Source organism: Rana temporaria, chromosome 12 (assembly GCF_905171775.1).
Source record: "Rana temporaria chromosome 12, aRanTem1.1, whole genome shotgun sequence".
In the NCBI taxonomy this organism is placed as follows: domain Eukaryota; kingdom Metazoa; phylum Chordata; class Amphibia; order Anura; family Ranidae; genus Rana; species Rana temporaria.
In genome coordinates this window covers 64541874-64552969 of record NC_053500.1, presented here as the reverse complement: position 1 = coordinate 64552969, position 11096 = coordinate 64541874, and positions in this window count along the sequence as shown.

Genomic DNA, 11096 nt, shown 5'->3' with positions numbered 1-11096 from the left:
CAATTGTATTAGATGGAACACTAGCAGTAGATCTTCTTATAGGACTACAAGTGATAGAATGGCTACTTATCCGTTTGTAGGCTTCAATGCAGCAGATAGGGATTGCGTGATGTAGAGTGTTCAGCAAGGCCTCAAAGGTTGTCCCCAGCAATGTTGCAGTAGGTGCATCAGCACCAAAGTAGTAGTTGTTACGTGGAGCGGTGTTGCAGCATGGGGAGCAAGGCAGCGGTATGTGTAGCGTGGCAGAGCTATGGCTGACAATAATAGACCAGGGATTGAGTGTAAGGTCAATGCCTTTATAGGCATGTCAGCAGCTGTAGTGCATCGCACTGAATTTTGAAAGGAACGCTGTTCGCCGCAGCGCACTTACATGTTCCAGGCTGGAACACATCACCGCGCCGGGCGATGACCTGTTACTCCCTTAAAGCGGTTTTTAAGAAAATATTTGTTTTCCTTTAAAATAACAAACATGTTAGGCCCCGTACACACGACAGAGTTTCTCGGCAGAATTCACAGAGAAACTCGGTCAAAACCCGGATTCTGCCGAGAAACTCTGTCGTCTGTACACTTTTGGCTCGATGGAGCCGCCGAGGAGCTCGTCGAGAAAATAGAGAACATGTTCTCTATTTTCTCGTTGTTCTATGGGAGAAGGCGGCCCGCCGAGCTCCTCGGCGGCTTCATCCCAGAACTCGACGAGGAACTCGACGTGTTTGGCACGTCGAGTTCCTCGGCCGTGTGTACGGGGCCTGATACTTACCTCCACTGTGCAGTTCGTTTTGCACAGAGTGGCCCCAATCCACGTCTTCTGGAGTCCCTCTGCGGCTGTCTCTGGCCCTCCCCGCAATTACTGACCACAGTCATGCGAGAGCTTGCATGGTGGTGAGTCATTTTCGGGCGCGCTCCCGTGATACAGCGATCGGCCATAGCTGCTCACTGTATCACTCGGCCCCGCCCCTCGGCGCTCCACGTCACTGCATGTGATTGACTGCAGCGCCAGCCAATGGCTGCGCTGCTCTCAATCCATCCGCTCTAGCCAATCAGCGGCCAGGCTGAGCGGTGAAAAGGATCTCGGGACCGCGCAAGACTTTCAACGGGGTCAGGTAAGTAAAACGGGGGCTCGGGGGGGGGCGGCAACATCAGATGTTTTTTTCACCTTAACCACTTAACGACCGCCGCATGTACATATACGTCCACAGAATGGCACGTACAGGCAGATGGGCGTACATGTACGTCCCTGCCTTTCCGCAGGTCGGGGGTCCGATCAGGACCCCCCCCCCCCCCCCCGGTACATGCGGCGGTCGGTTCTTCCGTGGGAGCGATCCGGGATGAGCGGGCGGCTATTTGTTTCGCCCCCGGAGCTGAAGAACGGGGAGAGCCGTATGTAAACACGGCTTCCCCGTGCTTCACTGTGGCAGCTGCATCGATCGTGTCATCCCTTTTATAGGGAGACACGATCGATGACGTCAGACCTACAGCCACACTCCCCTACAGTTGTAAACACACACTAGGTGAAACATAACTCCTTCAGCACCCCCTGTGGTTAACTCCCAAACTGCAACTGTCATTTTCACAATAAAGAATGCAATTTAAATGCATTTTTTGCTGTGAAAATGACAATGGTCCCAAAAATGTGTCAAAATTGTCCGAAGAGTCCGCCATAATGTCGCAGTCACGAAAAAAATCGCTAATCGCCGCCATTAGTAGTAAAACAAAAATAATTAATAAAAATGCATTAAAACTATCCCCTATTTTGTAAACGCTATAAATTTTGCGCAACCCAACCGATAAATGCTTATTGCGATTTTTTTACCAAAAATATGTAGAAGAATGCGTATCGGCCTAAACTGAGGGAAAAAAACTTTTTTATATATATTTTTGGGGGATATTTATTATAGAAAAAAGTAAAAAATATTGAATTTTTTTCAAAACTGTCGCTCTATTCTTGTTTATAGCGCAAAAAATAAAAAAACGCAGAGGTGATCAAATACCACCGAAAGAAGGCTCTATTTGTGGGGAAAAAAGGACGTCAATTTTGTTTGGGAGCCACGTCGCACGACCGCGCAATTGTCTGTTAAAGCGACGCAGTGCCGAATCGCAAAACCTGGCCTGGGCTTTTAGCTGCATTTTGGTCCGGGCTTAAGTGGTTAATGCATAGATTGCATTAAGGTGACATTTTTTTTCATTTACAACTCCTTTAAGTATTGAAGAACCTGGCCAGTTAGGGTTGATTTTTCTAGTTGAAGGATGCAGTGCTGAGCTGAGGATTGTGAGGCCTGCCTCCAGGCAGGAGCTGAGGAAGGAAGGAGAAGAAGCTGAAGAGAGGGATCTTTAATACCCTTCTATCGCATACCTGGTAGCAGAGCCTGAAAAGATGAAGAAAGCCTCTCTTACAGCTCTGACTTGAGGCCCCTGATAGTGTAGACAGGGTGTGCAGGAGTACAGAGCTGCTTGAGTACCTGTAAATCTGGCTAGTAGCAGGACAGGTGTCCACGATGGGCAGCCTAATGCTACGTTTCCACTGAGCGGATCGGTTCGGTACGGTTCGGTACGGTACGCTATTTTGGGTGTTTCCATTATGAAAGCGTGCCATAAAACCGAACCGTACCGCACCATTCAGGGTCCTGCTTCTCATGTGGGTCCATAGAAAATGGAACGGTACGGTTAGGGCGGAGCTACTGGCGTCACACAGTACTTTCCACTGATTGGTGGTCAGAAAACATCAATGCTGACGTCAAAGCAAAGCGCCAAACAATCACCACGTCGCCTTATTAGTCCATATAAAGGAGAAGGATGCCAGCAAACAACAGCAGGGTCTGGTTATCTGAGGAACTATCTACGTTCTTAGCAATCATCGGCGATGGCGTTATTCAGAGTGAGCTTGATGGATCAGTGAGAAATGAAAAGGTCTATAAAGATATTTCTCAGCGGATGGCAGCCGAGGGATTTGAACGGACGTCGGGCCAGTGTAGGGCAAAGCTTAAAAAGCTTAAAGCACAATATAAAAAAATTAAGGACGCCAACAGCCGTAGTGGAAACTGTCCAACTGCTTGGAGGTGGTACGACGCCATGGACGCCATTTACGGTCATCGGCCAGCAAACCAAGGCAGGGAGGGAGGTCTGGACTCTGCAACTGTAATTCTCGAATCTATGGTAGACCCCTTTGGTAAGTTTTTTTTTTTTTAAAACTTTGCATAGGATATCGCTCTGCTTACCATTTAAAATATAATATCTAACCATATGTTTATTTTCAGAAACAGTTGATGGACTCTCCACTGATGCATCAAACTTATCAGAAGATGGACCTTCAATGTCTTTCAGCAGCAACAGCAGCAGTATTTCCTCAAGCCAACCACAGAGTAGCCAACCACAGAGTAGCCAACCACAGAGTAGCCAACTACAGAGTACTCCCAATGCACCAAGGCACAATGGTAAGACATGATGATAATAAAGTAATTTTTAACTGCATTTTCTTAAACTAAAACAGCAGTGGGGCAGATGTGCAGGAGGTACAGTGTTGGAATAGATAAGAAGGGGGAGATCAGCTGTGGGGGAGATGTGCAGGAGGTACAGTGTTGGAATAGATAAGAAGGGGGAGATCAGCTGTGGGGGAGATGTGCATGAGGTACAGTGGTGGAAGAGATGAGAAGGGGGGGACCAGCTGTGGGGGAGATGTGCAGGAGGTACAGTGGTTGAATAGATGAGGAGGGGGAGATCAGCTGTGGGGGAGATGTGCATGAGGTACAGTGGTGGAAGAGATGAGAAGGGGGGGACCAGCTGTGGGGGAGATGTGCAGGAGGTACAGTGGTTGAATAGATGAGGAGGGGGAGATCAGCTGTGGGGGAGATGTGCATGAGGTACAGTGGTGGAAGAGATGAGAAGGGGGGGACCAGCTGTGGGGGAGATGTGCAGGAGGTACAGTGGTTGAATAGATGAGGAGGGGGAGATCAGCTGTGGGGGAGATGTGTATGAGGTACAGTGGTGGAAGAGATGAGAAGGGGGGGATTAGCAGGAGGTACAGTGGTAGAAGAGATGAGAAGGGGGTTCAGCAGTGGGCAGATGAGCAGTGCTGTGTATTGGTGTAGCAGATGAGCGGGGGGAACAGAGGTGTGGCAGTGAATCAGTGTGGTACAGTCTAGTGGGGCAGATGAGAAAGGAGCTTACAGTATTGGTTTGGCAGATGTTACCAAAAGCAATATTTAGGTCTTTTGTATATTACAGGTGAAAGGAGAAGGTTCCAGTTGGATCTGCGCACAGTTATGGAGGATATGCGGGCAGCAGAAGAAAGGCAGCTGGAAAGAATGGATAACCTTTCTGAGAGGCGGTTTCAAGCACTACGTCAGGATGCACAGGAAGCTATGCGCCAGGAGGCAGAAATTGCCCGGCAGCAGATGGAGCAGTTGGCTACCTTCAACCAGGCCTTCCTCGGTGTCCTTGGTCAGCTTGTTCAAGTGATTGGAGCCAATCGTCAACCCAGGTCACCACCCAGACATTAGTGCCTTTCATGCAGCACAGGACCTGTACCCATGTTTACGTTTAAAAATAAAGTGGGTTTTAAAGGTTAGATTTTTTTTTTAATAGGCTCCTTTGAGCCATCAGCGATCACACAAGATTGGACACATTTGCTCCTTGCTGCACATGGCTTTCTTTGTGCTGCTGCTCTGATTCCCTTCTGCCTCCTTTGCGTTATCACCCCCCCTTGGACGGTGGAGCCTGGATTTCAACAAAGGGCACCCCCGATCGCTTAATTTCTTCTCATTTTTGCATTGTAGATGTAATTGCGAATATACTTGGCATTTTTGGTTTACCTTTTCCTTTAATTTCCTTTTTAGATGTTTTTTTTCTTGGTCTGAATTTCTCACTTCCTGTTCCTTCTCAGTAAACCTGACAACATCATCTGAGCTGTGTTTAGTCAGTCAGCACAGCTTATTGAACAGCTTACTAAGGAGGAACAGGAAGTGAGAAATTCAGACCAAGAAAAAAAAAAAAAAACATTTATTGGTAGTGAAATTGAAGAAAAAAACTACAATGCAATAGCTTAGGGATATGCAATTAGTGGATATCCAACTGTTTCAGAACTACGATTCCCATGTGGCATAGCAAGACTCTGACAGTCACAAGCATGACACCCAGAGGCAAAAGCATGATGGGACTTGTAGTTCTGCAAAACAGCTGGATTTCCGCTAATTGCGTATCCCTGCACTAGCTTAATAAAAAAACAAACCTTTACAAGCTCTTTATTGTAAACAATGTTTCTACATTTTTTTTTCTTGGTCTGAATTTCTCACTTCCTGTTCCTTCTCAGTAAACCTGACAACATCATCTGAGCTGTGTTTAGTCAGTCAGCACAGCTTATTGAACAGCTTACTAAGGAGGAACAGGAAGTGAGAAATTCAGACCAAGAAAAAAAAAAAAAAACATTTATTGGTAGTGAAATTGAAGAAAAAAACTACAATGCAATAGCTTAGGGATATGCAATTAGTGGATATCCAACTGTTTCAGAACTACGATTCCCATGTGGCATAGCAAGACTCTGACAGTCACAAGCATGACACCCAGAGGCAAAAGCATGATGGGACTTGTAGTTCTGCAAAACAGCTGGATTTCCGCTAATTGCGTATCCCTGCACTAGCTTAATAAAAAAACAAACCTTTACAAGCTCTTTATTGTAAACAATGTTTCTACATTATCAAAATTTTGCTTTTACAAAATATGTATGAAGATGATTTTTTTTGTGGAATAAAAAACAAGAACGACTTCTCTGAGTATGTCTGATTTTATTTAGCATTTAGCAAAAAGTAATTAAAGATTTTAATTATTCACGGTAACAACGTTAACGTTAAGGTGCCTCATCAGAGCCTGACGTATTTCGCTGCACTCTTCTTCCATATCCTGTGCTGCTATTACTGGTACTGGCTCTTCTGGAGATGTATTCCAATCCTGGTCAAAGTCTTCTCCATGGCTTTCACAAAGATTGTGAAGAGTACAGCACGTTAGGACCATGGATTTTGTAAGTTGAATGTCACTGTCATTCCTCTTCATAAGACACCTCCATCTACCCTTTAGTCTTCCAAACGCATTTTCCACTACAACACGTGCCCTGGATGTTTTCTTGTTGTAGATTTGCTGCTCTGTTGTTAGGCGCCCATTGTCAGAAAATGGTTTCAGGAGCCAATTTTGTAAAGGATAGGCAGAGTCCCCAAGCACATAATAGCCAACATTCACCCCACAAATGTTCTTAGTGCTAACAGGATACAGGCCTCCCTGGCCAACCCAATCCCAAAATGTTGACAATCGGAGAACCCGAGCATCATGCAAACTCCCAGGCTTTCCTACATTCACATTCCAGAATAGTCCCTTGCCATCCACTACTCCCTGGAGGACGATGGAATGCCAGCCTTTTCGGTTGAAGTAGTCAGTGTGGTATTCTTGTGGTGCTATTATTGGTATGTGTGAGCCATCAATAGCACCAACACACTGTGGAAGGCCCCACCTGTTCTCAAAGTACTCAGCCATGTCTTTGAGCTTTTCCCTGTTAGGAAAATGAACAATTTCAGGAGCTAGCAATGTGCACACAGCCTTACAGAAGTCCTGCACACACCGGCACACTGATGATTTGCTGACACCAAAAAGATGACCTATACTCCTATATTCACTGTTGGTAGCCAGCTTCCACAGTGCAATGGCAATTCTTTTCCTTACAGGCAAACAGGCTCTGAAGTTGGTGCTTTTCTTTTCCATCACTGGACGTAGCTTGGCACAAAGGAATGAGAAGGTTTCCTCTGACATCCTTAAATTCTGCACCCACTGTCTGTGGGTGAATCCTGGGACGGTCACATTCCACCACTCATTGGCACGAGGGAATGCCCAAATCACTGGTCGGCGGCGCTGCTTTGCCAAAAGGAGAAGCATCTGTAAAAAATGCAGTGTGTCAGTGTGTATAGGTCAGTGTGTGTGTGTGTGTGTGTGTGTGTGTGTGTCTCAGTGTGTGTGTGTGTATAGGTCAGTGTGTGTCAGTGTGTGTGTGTATAGGTCAGTGTGTGTCAGTGTGTGTATAGGTCAGTGTGTGTGTGTGTGTCAGTGTGTGTATAGGTCAGTGTGTGTGTCAGTGTGTGTATAGGTCAGTGTGTGTGTGTGTGTGTGTGTGTGTGTGTGTCAGTGTGTGTCAGTGTGTGTCAGTGTGTGTGTGTATAGGTCAGTGTGTGTCAGTGTGTGTGTGTCAGTGTGTGTATAGGTCAGTGTGTGTCAGTGTGTGTGTGTCAGTGTGTGTATAGGTCAGTGTGTGTGTGTGTGTGTCAGTGTGTGTCAGTGTGTGTGTGTATAGGTCAGTGTGTGTCAGTGTGTGTGTGTCAGTGTGTGTATAGGTCAGTGTGTGTCAGTGTGTGTGTGTCAGTGTGTGTATAGGTCAGTGTGTGTGTGTGTGTGTCAGTGTGTGTATAGGTCAGTGTGTGTGTGTGTGTGTCAGTGTGTGTATAGGTCAGTGTGTGTCAGTGTGTGTGTGTATAGGTCAGTGTGTGTCAGTGTGTGTATAGGTCAGTGTGTGTGTGTGTGTCAGTGTGTGTATAGGTCAGTGTGTGTGTCAGTGTGTGTATAGGTCAGTGTGTGTGTGTGTGTGTGTGTGTGTGTGTGTCAGTGTGTGTCAGTGTGTGTGTGTATAGGTCAGTGTGTGTCAGTGTGTGTGTGTCAGTGTGTGTATAGGTCAGTGTGTGTCAGTGTGTGTGTGTCAGTGTGTGTATAGGTCAGTGTGTGTGTGTGTGTGTCAGTGTGTGTCAGTGTGTGTGTGTATAGGTCAGTGTGTGTCAGTGTGTGTGTGTCAGTGTGTGTATAGGTCAGTGTGTGTCAGTGTGTGTGTGTCAGTGTGTGTATAGGTCAGTGTGTGTGTGTGTGTGTCAGTGTGTGTATAGGTCAGTGTGTGTGTCTGTGTGTCAGTGTGTGTATAGGTCAGTGTGTGTCAGTGTGTGTGTGTCAGTGTGTGTATAGGTCAGTGTGTGTGTCTGTGTGTGTGTGTATAGGTCAGTGTGTGTCAGTGTGTGTATAGGTCAGTGTGTGTGTGTGTGTGTCAGTGTGTGTATAGGTCAGTGTGTGTCAGTGTGTGTGTGTATAGGTCAGTGTGTGTCAGTGTGTGTATAGGTCAGTGTGTGTGTGTGTGTCAGTGTGTGTATAGGTCAGTGTGTGTGTCAGTGTGTGTATAGGTCAGTGTGTGTGTGTGTGTGTGTGTGTGTGTGTCAGTGTGTGTATAGGTCAGTGTGTGTGTGTGTGTGTGTCAGTGTGTGTATAGGTCAGTGTGTGTGTCTGTGTGTCAGTGTGTGTATAGGTCAGTGTGTGTCAGTGTGTGTGTGTATAGGTCAGTGTGTGTCAGTGTGTGTGTGTATAGGTCAGTGTGTGTCAGTGTGTGTGTAGGTCAGTGTGTGTTTCAGTGTGTCAGTGTATGTGTGTGTGTGTGTTTCAGGTAAGTCAGTCAGTTGTGCTTACCCTATAGCGCTGCCGTCTTTGTCTTAGCAGCACAAATGTATACTTCTCCTCCCGGCTACACATCCAAGCTAAAAGTTTTCTTCTCTTTTCGGCTGTGTTTCTCATTGCCGCTCGCAACCTTCTCTCATACAGTGCGGTATGAATTTTGCCTATAAAGAACCAAAAGGCTAGCAGAGAAAAGACGAGCTGCTGAATGACCTCCATTGTTGTTGTTGTTGTTTGGCTGACGCTGAGTGACGCTGCATCACGTTTCTCGTCGCACTAGTGTGACATCATGAGAGGCATTTTTTCTAAAACCTGTATGGCCCTGGCGGTCCGATTTGCAGTGGAAACGCTCACCAGAATAGACCGGACCATTCAAACCCGTTCCATTCTAAACGACCCGAACCGATCCGCTCAGTGGAAACGTAGCATAAGTAGACAGAAGGCTCCAGTAAGCAGGCGAGTTGGTAGGCAGCTGGTAGGCAGGCTGACACTGGTGACAGCGGGCAGCTGGTAGCAGATAGTAGGTCAGCTGGAACAGCAGGGTGGTAGGGAGGTACTGGTGACAGCAGGCAAAGTAGCAGGGTCAGGCAGGCCTGGTTATTCACAGGATGGATTGGGTACAGGGCACAGGCAGGAGCGTGGTCAGAAAACAAGCTGGGTCGGGAACCGATCAGTGAAGAAGGAGCCAATAGAGCAGACAGAAGTGGAGGTCAGGGGACAACTTGAGGTCCAGTGCAGGCGGAGTTCAGAGAGTGGTCAAGACAAGCCGGATCAGCAACTGGAATCAGGATACAGAATTACAGGTACACAGGATACACAGGAGGCTGAAGACAAAGCAGCACTGATCCTGAGCACTGGCCCAGTTTAAATAGCCCGTTTGGTGCCAACATCTGTCGCAAGTGCACAGTTGCATGCATGTATACGTGCATGTGTATGATTGTGCATGCGCATTTGTATTAGCAGGTGCCCAATATCTGTGAATTTGAAAGGGAACACGTATTAGCCTGTGAACAGAATTTCGTTCAGAGGAGCCCTCTTGTCTATTGGCATGCCATTTCTTACTCCTTCAGCCTCATCCAGGAGACACCCTGTCTAGCATAGAAAGACCTGTACAGCAGGAGCCAAGGGGACAGTTTAAGTATCTCTATCTATCACCCTCCAGGGCCAACAAGAGAGAGGGCTGCCAGATACAATATTTAGCAAGCTTTCATGGGATAGTGTAATCGCTAACCTAAATTCCTTGCTCTGGGACATTTTCGAGAAAGCCAGGTCGGCTGGGATTTTCTACAAGGGGACATAGAGCTGCTGCAAATGATTGGACTTTGCCATTTGCAAGAAAAAAAATGGATATTGAGCTCCCATCAGCAATTGGGATATTGGTATAATCCTGTAAGGACTGATACTATTCTGGAGGAAGTACAGTCTAAGATCCATTTTTTCCTGCAAACAGTGTATGGAGAGGTTTGTCCTAATAGTTTCATAGTAGACAAGGTTGAATAAAGACAATAGTCAATCCAGTTCAACCTGTGTAGGTGCACGTGTGTCAGTGTCTACATTTCCCATATCTGACCTGTATGTCATGTTCCTTAACTTCTTAAGCCCCGGACCAATATGCTGCCTAAAGACCCAAGGGGTTTTTACAGTTCGGGACTGCGTCGCTTCAACAGACAATTGCGCGGTCGTGCGATGTGGCTCCCAAACAAAATTGGCGTCCTTTTTTCCCCACAAATAGAGCTTTCTTTTGGTGGTATTTGATCACCTCTGCGGTTTTTATTTTTTGCGCTATAAACAAAAATAGAGCGACAATTTTGAAAAAAATGCAATATTTTTTACTTTTTGCTATAATAAATATCCCCCAAAAACATATATAAAAAAAATGTTTTCCTCAGTTTAGGCCGATACGTATTCTTCTACCTATTTTTGGTAAAAAAAATCGCAATAATCGTTTATCGGTTGGTTTGCGCAAAATTTATAGCGTTTACAAAATAGGGGATAGTTTTATTGCATTTTATTTTTTTTACTACTAATGGCGGCGATCAGCGTTTTTTTTCGTGACTGCGACATTATGGCGGACTCTTCGGACAATTTTGACACATTTTTGGGACCATTGTAATTTTCACAGCAAAAAATGCATTTAAATTGCATTCTTTATTGTGAAAATGGCAGTTGCAGTTTGGGAGTTAAACACAAGGGGCGCTGTAACATTTAGTGTTCACTTAATGTGTGTTTACTACTGTAGGGGGGTGTGGCTGTAGAACTGACATCATCGATCGAGTCTCCCCTATAAAAGGGATCACTCGATCGATGCGCCGCCACAGTGAAGCACGGGGAAGCCGTGTTTACACACGGCTCTCCCCGTTCTTCAGCTCCGGGGAGCGATCGCGACGGAGCGGCTAAAAACAAATAGCCGCGCCGTCGTCCCGGATTGCTCCCCGAGGCTTACCGACCGCCGCATTTAGCGGGGGGGAACCCCCACCCACGTCAAGCAGAGCATGTACAGGTACGTTGATGTGCCTGTCCGTGCCATTCTGCTGACGTATATCTACATGAGGAGGTCGGCAAGTGGTTAAGATGCACATCTAAGAGTCTCTTAAAACTATAAATACTCCCCATAGCCCAGGGCTCAAGTCCTGCGGGAACGC